The sequence below is a fragment of the Leucopleurus acutus genome (assembly GCF_964270905.1).
Source record: "Leucopleurus acutus genome assembly, chromosome: 11".
In the NCBI taxonomy this organism is placed as follows: domain Eukaryota; kingdom Metazoa; phylum Chordata; class Mammalia; order Artiodactyla; family Delphinidae; genus Leucopleurus; species Leucopleurus acutus.
In genome coordinates, this window is record NC_139152.1 from 30538782 (window position 1) to 30552189 (window position 13408).

Genomic DNA, 13408 nt, shown 5'->3' on the forward strand with positions numbered 1-13408 from the left:
TTCAGCTCAGCCTGGGGTAATGCGTAAGACTTCGACGCCCTGTGGGACGTGCCAGAACGGTGTCCGTGAACGTGTGCGAGTGCTGAGGACCTTAAGCTGCTCCCAAGGAGAGTGCAGCGCGTTTCCCTACGCTCGGCATACACAGAGGGGCTCTAAAGGGCTACGGGCCTGGATGTTGCTTAGCAGACCCAGGTGCGCCTGGCGGTACCCAGTGTTCCTGCCGGGAACAGGGGGCCCGCGCCAGCCTCCTAGGTGTCCAGAAAACCCTGCTGCCGTTGAAGTTGCCCAGAGCCGAGGCCGCCGTCTCATGGCAACTGCTGCACGCCTCCGCTTCTGCACCGCCACTCGGGGCCTTACTTCCAGGCCTGTGTTCGTGCTGGGCGTGCCCTTAGCGACACGGCATGGTAAGATGCTGACTTTCTCCTCGGGCAGAGTGACTTCAGGTACGAGGTCCTCGAAGTATTCAAAGCACAGTGTTTTCCCATGGCAGCTCACACAAGGGCCATGACAAAGTCGGACTCACCCGAAATGCTGTCCTGAGGCTGTTCGAGGGCTCTGGAAATGTAGCGCTCCTCGAGGGACGTCCAGTGTGTAGCCCATCGCGCGGCACGCACAGAGGGCCTCCGGGGGTGGGGGAGTGGGGTCAACCAATGGGCCTCGAAGTTGCTCAGCCGCCCCACAGGGATCTGGAGGTACTCGGTGAACTTGGAGGGAAAGTGATGCATACCCGAGAAGCCTAGGAGTCCTCCAAAGTGTACTACTTCCTTTAAAATAAAGCCTCTAAGCGACTGAGAACTCATGGAGACAGCTGCCTGCCTCCCTTTCTGCACGGCTACTAGGGGCCTACGCTGGAGGCAACTTGTCACGTTGAGGTTCCCTCTAGCTCTAGAGCTTGTCAGGCGGACCAGAGCCGCGGCCAAGGAAGCACCTGGTTTAGACAGAGCAGACTCATAACGTTCCCCGAAGCACTCTGACAGGGCTAACAGGCCTGTCGAGAGCAGGGAATGTCACGTAGCTTCAAGGCAGCATGAACGCAGCTTTCCAAACGGGAAAGCAAGGCTACTTGCAGCAGGCCCCCGTTTCCGTGGGTGCACTCAGCAGACATCCCCGTGGTTTCTAGCAAGCCCAGAGACACAGGTCACCCTGAGTTTTCTTCCCTCAATTAACTTCTCGAGGTAAGGTGTTCTGCATCAAGCGAACTGCCTCAACCAAGGAACACCGTAGCTGGTCCTCTGGGCCTGTGGCTATTCAAAGCCTGCAGTGCCACAGGAGGAAGGGGACTTACATGGCAGTAAGAACGCAAGCCGACTCTCTCTGGGAGGCACGGTGACTTCAGGCAGGAGGTCCTAGGTGGAATGCGAAGCCGAGGGTTTCTCTGAGTTCAGCTCAGCCTGGGGTAATGCGTAAGACTTCGACGCCCTGTGGGACGTGCCAGAACGGTGTCCGTGAACGTGTGCGAGTGCTGAGGACCTTAAGCTGCTCCCAAGGAGAGTGCAGCGCGTTTCCCTACGCTCGGCATACACAGAGGGGCTCTAAAGGGCTACGGGCCTGGATGTTGCTTAGCAGACCCAGGTGGGCCTGGCGGTACCCAGTGTTCCTGCCGGGAACAGGGGGCCCGCGCCAGCCTCCTAGGTGTCCAGAAAATCCTGCTGCCGTTGAAGTTGCCCAGAACCGAGGCCGCCGTGTCTTGGAAACTGCTGCACGCCTCCGCTTCTGCACCGCCACTCGGGGCCTTACTTCCAGGCCTGTGTTCGTGCTGGGCGTGCCCTTAGCGACACGGCATGGTAAGATGCTGACTTTCTCCTCGGGCAGAGTGACTTCAGGTACGAGGTCCTCGAAGTATTCAAAGCACAGTGTTTTCCCATGGCAGCTCACACAAGGGCCATGACAAAGTCGGACTCACCCGAAATGCTGTCCTGAGGCTGTTCGAGGGCTCTGGAAATGTAGCGCTCCTCGAGGGACGTCCAGTGTGTAGCCCATCGCGCGGCACGCACAGAGGGCCTCCGGGGGTGGGGGAGTGGGGTCAACCAATGGGCCTCGAAGTTGCTCAGCCGCCCCACAGGGATCTGGAGGTACTCGGTGAACTTGGAGGGAAAGTGATGCATACCCGAGAGGCCTAGGAGTCCTCCAAAGTGTACTACTTCCTTTAAAATAAAGCCTCTAAGCGACTGAGAACTCATGGAGACAGCTGCCTGCCTCCCTTTCTGCACGGCTACTAGGGGCCTACGCTGGAGGCAACTTGTCACGTTGAGGTTCCCTCTAGCTCTAGAGCTTGTCAGGCGGACCAGAGCCGCGGCCATGGAAGCACCTGGTTTAGACAGAGCAGACTCATAACGTTCCCCGAAGCACTCTGACAGGGCTAACAGGCCTGTCGAGAGCAGGGAATGTCAGATAGCTTCAAGGCAGCATGAACGCAGCCTTCCAAACGGGAAAGCAAGGCTACTTGCAGCAGGCCCCACTTTCCATGGGCGCACTCAGCAGACATCCCCGTGGTTTCTAGCAAGCCCAAAGAGACACAGGTCACCCTGAGTTTCCTTCCCTCAATCAACTTCTCGAAGTAAGGTGTTCTGCATCAAGCGAACTGCCTCAACCAAGGAACGCCGTAGCTGCTCCTCTGGGCCTGTGGCTATTCAAAGCCTGCAGTGCCACAGGAGGAAGGGGACTTACATGGCAGTAAGAACGCAAGCCGACTCTCTCTGGGAGGCACGGTGACTTCAGGCAGGAGGTCCTAGGTGGAATGCGAAGCCGAGGGTTTCTCTGAGTTCAGCTCAGCCTGGGGTAATGCGTAAGACTTCGACGCCCTGTGGGACGTGCCAGAACGGTGTCCGTGAACGTGTGCGAGTGCTGAGGACCTTAAGCTGCTCCCAAGGAGAGTGCAGCGCGTTTCCCTACGCTCGGCATACACAGAGGGCCTCTAAAGGGCTACGGGCCTGGATGTTGCTTAGCAGACCCAGGTGGGCCTGGCGGTAGCCAGTGTTCCTGCCGGGAACAGGGGGCCCGCGCCAGCCTCCTAGGTGTCCAGAAAACCCTGCTGCCGTTGAAGGTGCCCAGAGCCGAGGCCGCCGCCTCATGGCAACTGCTGCACGCCTCCGCTTCTGCACCGCCACTCGGGGCCTTACTTCCAGGCCTGTGTTCGTGCTGGGCGTGCCCTTAGCGACACGGCATGGTAAGATGCTGACTTTCTCCTCGGGCAGAGTGACTTCAGGTACGAGGTCCTCGAAGTATTCAAAGCACAGTGTTTTCCCATGGCAGCTCACACAAGGGCCATGACAAAGTCGGACTCACCCGAAATGCTGTCCTGAGGCTGTTCGAGGGCTCTGGAAATGTAGCGCTCCTCGAGGGACGTCCAGTGTGTAGCCCATCGCGCGGCACGCACAGAGGGCCTCCGGGGGTGGGGGAGTGGGGTCAACCAATGGGCCTCGAAGTTGCTCAGCCGCCCCACAGGGGTCTGGAGGTACTCGGTGAACTTGGAGGGAAAGTGATGCATACCCGAGAGGCCTAGGAGTCCTCCAAAGTGTACTACTTCCTTTAAAATAAAGCCTCTAAGCGACTGAGAACTCATGGAGACAGCTGCCTGCCTCCCTTTCTGCACGGCTACTAGGGGCCTACGCTGGAGGCAACTTGTCACGTTGAGGTTCCCTCTAGCTCTAGAGCTTGTCAGGCGGACCAGAGCCGCGGCCATGGATGCACCTGGTTTAGACAGAGCAGACTCATAACGTTCCCCGAAGCACTCTGACAGGGCTAACAGGCCTGTCGAGAGCAGGGAATGTCAGGTAGCTTCAAGGCAGCATGAACGCAGCCTTCCAAACGGGAAAGCAAGGCTACTTGCAGCAGGCCCCCGTTTCCGTGGGTGCACTCAGCAGACATCCCAGTGGTTTCTAGCAAGCCCAGAGACACAGGTCACCCTGAGTTTCCTTCCCTCAATCAACGTCTCGAACTAAGGTGTTCTGCATGAAGCGAACCTCCTCAACCAAGGAACGCCGTAGCTGCTCCTCTGGGCCTGTGGCTATTCAAAGCCTGCAGTGCCACAGGAGGAAGGGGACTTACATGGCAGTAAGAACGCAAGCCGACTCTCTCTGGGAGGCACGGTGACTTCAGGCAGGAGGTCCTAGGTGGAATGCGAAGCCGAGGGTTTCTCTGAGTTCAGCTCAGCCTGGGGTAATGCGTAAGACTTCGACGCCCTGTGGGACGTGCCAGAACGGTGTCCGTGAACGTGTGCGAGTGCTGAGGACCTTAAGCTGCTCCCAAGGAGAGTGCAGCGCGTTTCCCTACGCTCGGCATACACAGAGGGCATCTAAAGGGCTACGGGCCTGGATGTTGCTTAGCAGACCCAGGTGGGCCTGGCGGTACCCAGTGTTCCTGCCGGGAACAGGGGGCCCGCGCCAGCCTCCTAGGTGTCCAGAAAACCCTGCTGCCGTTGAAGGTGCCCAGAGCCGAGGCCGCCGTCTCATGGCAACTGCTGCACGCCTCCGCTTCTGCACCGCCACTCGGGGCCTTACTTCCAGGCCTGTGTTCGTGCTGGGCGTGCCCTTAGCGACACGGCATGGTAAGATGCTGACTTTCTCCTCGGGCAGAGTGACTTCAGGTACGAGGTCCTCGAAGTATTCAAAGCACAGTGTTTTCCCATGGCAGCTCACACAAGGGCCATGACAAAGTCGGACTCACCCGAAATGCTGTCCTGAGGCTGTTCGAGGGCTCTGGAAATGTAGCGCTCCTCGAGGGACGTCCAGTGTGTAGCCCATCGCGCGGCACGCACAGAGGGCCTCCGGGGGTGGGGGAGTGGGGTCAACCAATGGGCCTCGAAGTTGCTCAGCCGCCCCACAGGGGTCTGGAGGTACTCGGTGAACTTGGAGGGAAAGTGATGCATACCCGAGAGGCCTAGGAGTCCTCCAAAGTGTACTACTTCCTTTAAAATAAAGCCTCTAAGCGACTGAGAACTCATGGAGACAGCTGCCTGCCTCCCTTTCTGCACGGCTACTAGGGGCCTACGCTGGAGGCAACTTGTCACGTTGAGGTTCCCTCTAGCTCTAGAGCTTGTCAGGCGGACCAGAGCCGCGGCCATGGAAGCACCTGGTTTAGACAGAGCAGACTCATAACGTTTCCCGAAGCACTCTGACAGGGCTAACAGGTCTGTCGAGAGCAGGGAATGTCAGGTTGCTTCAAGGCAGCATGAACGCAGCCTTCCAAACGGAAAAGCAATGCTACTTGCAGCAGGCCCCCGTTTCCGTGGGTGCACTCAGCAGACATCCCCGTGGTTTCTAGCAAGCCCAGAGACACAGGTCACCCTGAGTTTCCTTCCCTCAATCAACTTCTCGAACTAAGGTGTTCTGCATCAAGCGAACTGCCTCAACCAAGGAACGGCGTAGCTGGTCCTCTGGGCCTGTGGCTATTCAAAGCCTGCAGTGCCACAGGAGGAAGGGGACTTACATGGCAGTAAGAACGCAAGCCGACTCTCTCTGGGAGGCACGGTGACTTCAGGCAGGAGGTCCTAGGTGGAATGCGAAGCCGAGGGTTTCTCGGAGTTCAGCTCAGCCTGGGGTAATGCGTAAGATTTCGACCCCCTGTGGGACGTGCCAGAACGGTGTCCGTGAACGTGTGCGAGTGCTGAGGACCTTAAGCTGCTCCCAAGGAGAGTGCAGCGCGTTTCCCTACGCTCGGCATACACAGAGGGCCTCTAAAGGGCTACGGGCCTGGATGTTGCTTAGCAGACCCAGGTGGGCCTGGCGGTACTCAGTGTTCCTGCCGGGAACAGGGGGCCCGCGCCAGCCTCCTAGGTGTCCAGAAAACCCTGCTGCCGTTGAAGGTGCCCAGAGCCGAGGCCGCCGCCTCATGGCAACTGCTGCACGCCTCCGCTTCTGCACCGCCACTCGGGGCCTTACTTCCAGGCCTGTGTTCGTGCTGGGCGTGCCCTTAGCGACACGGCATGGTAAGATGCTGACTTTCTCCTCGGGCAGAGTGACTTCAGGTACGAGGTCCTCGAAGTATTCAAAGCACAGTGTTTTCCCATGGCAGCTCACACAAGGGCCATGACAAAGTCGGACTCACCCGAAATGCTGTCCTGAGGCTGTTCGAGGGCTCTGGAAATGTAGCGCTCCTCGAGGGACGTCCAGTGTGTAGCCCATCGCGCGGCACGCACAGAGGGCCTCCGGGGGTGGGGGAGTGGGGTCAACCAATGGGCCTCGAAGTTGCTCAGCCGCCCCACAGGGGTCTGGAGGTACTCGGTGAACTTGGAGGGAAAGTGATGCATACCCGAGAGGCCTAGGAGTCCTCCAAAGTGTACTACTTCCTTTAAAATAAAGCCTCTAAGCGACTGAGAACTCATGGAGACAGCTGCCTGCCTCCCTTTCTGCACGGCTACTAGGGGCCTACGCTGGAGGCAACTTGTCACGTTGAGGTTCCCTCTAGCTCTAGAGCTTGTCAGGCGGACCAGAGCCGCGGCCATGGAAGCACCTGGTTTAGACAGAGCAGACTCATAACGTTCCCCGAAGCACTCTGACAGGGCTAACAGGCCTGTCGAGAGCAGGGAATGTCAGGTAGCTTCAAGGCAGCATGAACGCAGCCTTCCAAACGGGAAAGCAAGGCTACTTGCAGCAGGCCCCCGTTTCCGTGGGTGCACTCAGCAGACATCCCAGTGGTTTCTAGCAAGCCCAGAGACACAAGTCACCCTGAGTTTCCTTCCCTCAATCAACTTCTCGAACTAAGGTGTTCTGCATGAAGCGAACCTCCTCAACCAAGGAACGCCGTAGCTGCTCCTCTGGGCCTGTGGCTATTCAAAGCCTGCAGTGCCACAGGAGGAAGGGGACTTACATGGCAGTAAGAACGCAAGCCGACTCTCTCTGGGAGGCACGGTGACTTCAGGCAGGAGGTCCTAGGTGGAATGCGAAGCCGAGGGTTTCTCTGAGTTCAGCTCAGCCTGGGGTAATGCGTAAGACTTCGACGCCCTGTGGGACGTGCCAGAACGGTGTCCGTGAACGTGTGCGAGTGCTGAGGACCTTAAGCTGCTCCCAAGGAGAGTGCAGCGCGTTTCCCTACGCTCGGCATACACAGAGGGCCTCTAAAGGGCTACGGGCCTGGATGTTGCTTAGCAGACCCAGGTGGGCCTGGCGGTAGCCAGTGTTCCTGCCGGGAACAGGGGGCCCGCGCCAGCCTCCTAGGTGTCCAGAAAACCCTGCTGCCGTTGAAGGTGCCCAGAGCCGAGGCCGCCGCCTCATGGCAACTGCTGCACGCCTCCGCTTCTGCACCGCCACTCGGGGCCTTACTTCCAGGCCTGTGTTGGTGCTGGGCGTGCCCTTAGCGACACGGCATGGTAAGATGCTGACTTTCTCCTCGGGCAGAGTGACTTCAGGTACGAGGTCCTCGAAGTATTCAAAGCACAGTGTTTTCCCATGGCAGCTCACACAAGGGCCATGACAAAGTCGGACTCACCCGAAATGCTGTCCTGAGGCTGTTCGAGGGCTCTGGAAATGTAGCGCTCCTCGAGGGACGTCCAGTGTGTAGCCCATCGCGCGGCACGCACAGAGGGCCTCCGGGGGTGGGGGAGTGGGGTCAACCAATGGGCCTCGAAGTTGCTCAGCCGCCCCACAGGGGTCTGGAGGTACTCGGTGAACTTGGAGGGAAAGTGATGCATACCCGAGAGGCCTAGGAGTCCTCCAAAGTGTACTACTTCCTTTAAAATAAAGCCTCTAAGCGACTGAGAACTCATGGAGACAGCTGCCTGCCTCCCTTTCTGCACGGCTACTAGGGGCCTACGCTGGAGGCAACTTGTCACGTTGAGGTTCCCTCTAGCTCTAGAGCTTGTCAGGCGGACCAGAGCCGCGGCCATGGATGCACCTGGTTTAGACAGAGCAGACTCATAACGTTCCCCGAAGCACTCTGACAGGGCTAACAGGCCTGTCGAGAGCAGGGAATGTCAGGTAGCTTCAAGGCAGCATGAACGCAGCCTTCCAAACGGGAAAGCAAGGCTACTTGCAGCAGGCCCCAGTTTCCGTGGGTGCACTCAGCAGACATCCCAGTGGTTTCTAGCAAGCCCAGAGACACAGGTCACCCTGAGTTTCCTTCCCTCAATCAACTTCTCGAACTAAGGTGTTCTGCATGAAGCGAACCTCCTCAACCAAGGAACGCCGTAGCTGCTCCTCTGGGCCTGTGGCTATTCAAAGCCTGCAGTGCCACAGGAGGAAGGGGACTTACATGGCAGTAAGAACGCAAGCCGACTCTCTCTGGGAGGCACGGTGACTTCAGGCAGGAGGTCCTAGGTGGAATGCGAAGCCGAGGGTTTCTCGGAGTTCAGCTCAGCCTGGGGTAATGCGTAAGACTTCGACGCCTTGTGGGACGTGCCAGAACGGTGTCCGTGAACGTGTGCGAGTGCTGAGGACCTTAAGCTGCTCCCAAGGAGAGTGCAGCGCGTTTCCCTACGCTCGGCATACACAGAGGGCCTCTAAAGGGCTACGGGCCTGGATGTTGCTTAGCAGACCCAGGTGGGCCTGGCGGTACCCAGTGTTCCTGCCGGGAACAGGGGGCCCGCGCCAGCCTCCTAGGTGTCCAGAAAACCCTGCTGCCGTTGAAGGTGCCCAGAGCCGAGGCCGCCGCCTCATGGCAACTGCTGCACGCCTCCGCTTCTGCACCGCCACTCGGGGCCTTACTTCCAGGCCTGTGTTCGTGCTGGGCGTGCCCTTAGCGACACGGCATGGTAAGATGCTGACTTTCTCCTCGGGCAGAGTGACTTCAGGTACGAGGTCCTCGAAGTATTCAAAGCACAGTGTTTTCCCATGGCAGCTCACACAAGGGCCATGACAAAGTCGGACTCACCCGAAATGCTGTCCTGAGGCTGTTCGAGGGCTCTGGAAATGTAGCGCTCCTCGAGGGACGTCCAGTGTGTAGCCCATCGCGCGGCACGCACAGAGGGCCTCCGGGGGTGGGGGAGTGGGGTCAACCAATGGGCCTCGAAGTTGCTCAGCCGCCCCACAGGGGTCTGGAGGTACTCGGTGAACTTGGAGGGAAAGTGATGCATACCCGAGAGGCCTAGGAGTCCTCCAAAGTGTACTACTTCCTTTAAAATAAAGCCTCTAAGCGACTGAGAACTCATGGAGACAGCTGCCTGCCTCCCTTTCTGCACGGCTACTAGGGGCCTACGCTGGAGGCAACTTGTCACGTTGAGGTTCCCTCTAGCTCTAGAGCTTGTCAGGCGGACCAGAGCCGCGGCCATGGAAGCACCTGGTTTAGACAGAGCAGACTCATAACGTTCCCCGAAGCACTCTGACAGGGCTAACAGGCCTGTCGAGAGCAGGGAATGTCAGGTAGCTTCAAGGCAGCATGAACGCAGCCTTCCAAACGGGAAAGCAAGGCTACTTGCAGCAGGCCCCTGTTTCCGTGGGCGCACTCAGCAGACATCCCAGTGGTTTCTAGCAAGCCCAGAGACACAGGTCACCCTGAGTTTCCTTCACTCAATCAACGTCTCGAACTAAGGTGTTCTGCATGAAGCGAACCTCCTCAACCAAGGAACGCCGTAGCTGCTCCTCTGGGCCTGTGGCTATTCAAAGCCTGCAGTGCCACAGGAGGAAGGGGACTTACATGGCAGTAAGAACGCAAGCCGACTCTCTCTGGGAGGCACGGTGACTTCAGGCAGGAGGTCCTAGGTGGAATGCGAAGCCGAGGGTTTCTCTGAGTTCAGCTCAGCCTGGGGTAATGCGTAAGACTTCGAGGCCCTGTGGGACGTGCCAGAACGGTGTCCGTGAACGTGTGCGAGTGCTGAGGACCTTAAGCTGCTCCCAAGGAGAGTGCAGCGCGTTTCCCTACGCTCGGCATACACAGAGGGCCTCTAAAGGGCTACGGGCCTGGATGTTGCTTAGCAGACCCAGGTGGGCCTGGCGGTAGCCAGTGTTCCTGCCGGGAACAGGGGGCCCGCGCCAGCCTCCTAGGTGTCCAGAAAACCCTGCTGCCGTTGAAGGTGCCCAGAGCCGAGGCCGCCGCCTCATGGCAACTGCTGCACGCCTCCGCTTCTGCACCGCCACTCGGGGCCTTACTTCCAGGCCTGTGTTCGTGCTGGGCGTGCCCTTAGCGACACGGCATGGTAAGATGCTGACTTTCTCCTCGGGCAGAGTGACTTCAGGTACGAGGTCCTCGAAGTATTCAAAGCACAGTGTTTTCCCATGGCAGCTCACACAAGGGCCATGACAAAGTCGGACTCACCCGAAATGCTGTCCTGAGGCTGTTCGAGGGCTCTGGAAATGTAGCGCTCCTCGAGGGACGTCCAGTGTGTAGCCCATCGCGCGGCACGCACAGAGGGCCTCCGGGGGTGGGGGAGTGGGGTCAACCAATGGGCCTCGAAGTTGCTCAGCCGCCCCACAGGGGTCTGGAGGTACTCGGTGAACTTGGAGGGAAAGTGATGCATACCCGAGAGGCCTAGGAGTCCTCCAAAGTGTACTACTTCCTTTAAAATAAAGCCTCTAAGCGACTGAGAACTCATGGAGACAGCTGCCTGCCTCCCTTTCTGCACGGCTACTAGGGGCCTACGCTGGAGGCAACTTGTCACGTTGAGGTTCCCTCTAGCTCTAGAGCTTGTCAGGCGGACCAGAGCCGCGGCCATGGAAGCACCTGGTTTAGACAGAGCAGACTCATAACGTTCCCCGAAGCACTCTGACAGGGCTAACAGGCCTGTCGAGAGCAGGGAATGTCAGGTAGCTTCAAGGCAGCATGAACGCAGCCTTCCAAACGGGAAAGCAAGGCTACTTGCAGCAGGCCCCCGTTTCCGTGGGCGCACTCAGCAGACATCCCAGTGGTTTCTAGCAAGCCCAGAGACACAGGTCACCCTGAGTTTCCTTCCCTCAATCAACGTCTCGAACTAAGGTGTTCTGCATGAAGCGAACCTCCTCAACCAAGGAACGCCGTAGCTGCTCCTCTGGGCCTGTGGCTATTCAAAGCCTGCAGTGCCACAGGAGGAAGGGGACTTACATGGCAGTAAGAACGCAAGCCGACTCTCTCTGGGAGGCACGGTGACTTCAGGCAGGAGGTCCTAGGTGGAATGCGAAGCCGAGGGTTTCTCTGAGTTCAGCTCAGCCTGGGGTAATGCGTAAGACTTCGAGGCCCTGTGGGACGTGCCAGAACGGTGTCCGTGAACGTGTGCGAGTGCTGAGGACCTTAAGCTGCTCCCAAGGAGAGTGCAGCGCGTTTCCCTACGCTCGGCATACACAGAGGGCCTCTAAAGGGCTACGGGCCTGGATGTTGCTTAGCAGACCCAGGTGGGCCTGGCGGTACTCAGTGTTCCTGCCGGGAACAGGGGGCCCGCGCCAGCCTCCTAGGTGTCCAGAAAACCCTGCTGCCGTTGAAGGTGCCCAGAGCCGAGGCCGCCGCCTCATGGCAACTGCTGCACGCCTCCGCTTCTGCACCGCCACTCGGGGCCTTACTTCCAGGCCTGTGTTCGTGCTGGGCGTGCCCTTAGCGACACGGCATGGTAAGATGCTGACTTTCTCCTCGGGCAGAGTGACTTCAGGTACGAGGTCCTCGAAGTATTCAAAGCACAGTGTTTTCCCATGGCAGCTCACACAAGGGCCATGACAAAGTCGGACTCACCCGAAATGCTGTCCTGAGGCTGTTCGAGGGCTCTGGAAATGTAGCGCTCCTCGAGGGACGTCCAGTGTGTAGCCCATCGCGCGGCACGCACAGAGGGCCTCCGGGGGTGGGGGAGTGGGGTCAACCAATGGGCCTCGAAGTTGCTCAGCTGCCCCACAGGGATCTGGAGGTACTCGGTGAACTTGGAGGGAAAGTGATGCATACCCGAGAGGCCTAGGAGTCCTCCAAAGTGTACTACTTCCTTTAAAATAAAGCCTCTAAGCGACTGAGAACTCATGGAGACAGCTGCCTGCCTCCCTTTCTGCACGGCTACTAGGGGCCTACGCTGGAGGCAACTTGTCACGTTGAGGTTCCCTCTAGCTCTAGAGCTTGTCAGGCGGACCAGAGCCGCGGCCATGGAAGCACCTGGTTTAGACAGAGCAGACTCATAACGTTCCCCGAAGCACTCTGACAGGGCTAACAGACCTGTCGAGAGCAGGGAATGTCAGGTAGCTTCAAGGCAGCATGAACGCAGCCTTCCAAACGGGAAAGCAAGGCTACTTGCAGCAGGCCCCCTTTTCCGTGGGCGCACTCAGCAGACATCCCCGTGGTTTCTAGCAAGCCCAGAGACACAGGTCACCCTCAGTTTCCTTCCCTAAATCAACGTCTCGAAGTAGGGTGTTCTGCATCAAGCGAACTGCCTCAACCAAGGAACGCCGTAGCTGCTCCCCTGGGCCTGTGCCTGTTCAAAGCCTGCAGTGCCACAGGAGGAAGGGGACTTACGTGGCAGTAAGAACGCAAGCCGACTCTCTCTGGGAGGCACGGTGACTTCAGGCAGGAGGTCCTAGGTGGAATGCGAAGCCGAGGGTTTCTCTGAGTTCAGCTCAGCCTGGGGTAATGCGTAAGACTTCGACGCCCTGTGGGACGTGCCAGAACGGTGTCCGTGAACGTGTGCGAGTGCTGAGGACCTTAAGCTGCTCCCAAGGAGAGTGCAGCGCGCTTCCCTACGCTCGGCATACACAGAGGGGCTCTAAAGGGCTACGGGCCTGGATGTTGCTTAGCAGACCCAGGTGGGTCTGGCGGTAGCCACTGTTCCTGCCGGGAACAGGGGGCCCGCGCCAGCCTCCTAGGTGTCCAGAAAACCCTGCTGCCGTTGAAGGTGCCCAGAGCCGAGGCCGCCGCCTCATGGCAACTGCTGCACGCCTCCGCTTCTGCACCGCCACTCGGGGCCTTACTTCCAGGCCTGTGTTCGTGCTGGGCGTGCCCTTAGCGACACGGCATGGTAAGATGCTGACTTTCTCCTCGGGCAGAGTGACTTCAGGTACGAGGTCCTCGAAGTATTCAAAGCACAGTGTTTTCCCATGGCAGCTCACACAAGGGCCATGACAAAGTCGGACTCACCCGAAATGCTGTCCTGAGGCTGTTCGAGGGCTCTGGAAATGTAGCGCTCCTCGAGGGACGTCCAGTGTGTAGCCCATCGCGCGGCACGCACAGAGGGCCTCCGGGGGTGGGAGAGTGGGGTCAACCAATGGGCCTCGAAGTTGCTCAGCCGCCCCACAGGGGTCTGGAGGTACTCGGTGAACTTGGAGGGAAAGTGATGCATACCCGAGAGGCCTAGGAGTCCTCCAAACTGTACTTCCTTTAAAATAAAGCCTCTAAGCGACTGAGAACTCATGGAGACAGCTGCCTGCCTCCCTTTCTGCACGGCTACTAGGGGCCTATGCTGGAGGCAACTTGTCACGTTGAGGTTCCCTCTAGCTCTAGAGCTTGTCAGGCGGGCCAGAGCCGCGGCCATGGAATCACCTGGTTTAGACAGAGCAGACTCATAACGTTCCCCGAAGCACTCTGACAGGGCTAACAGGCC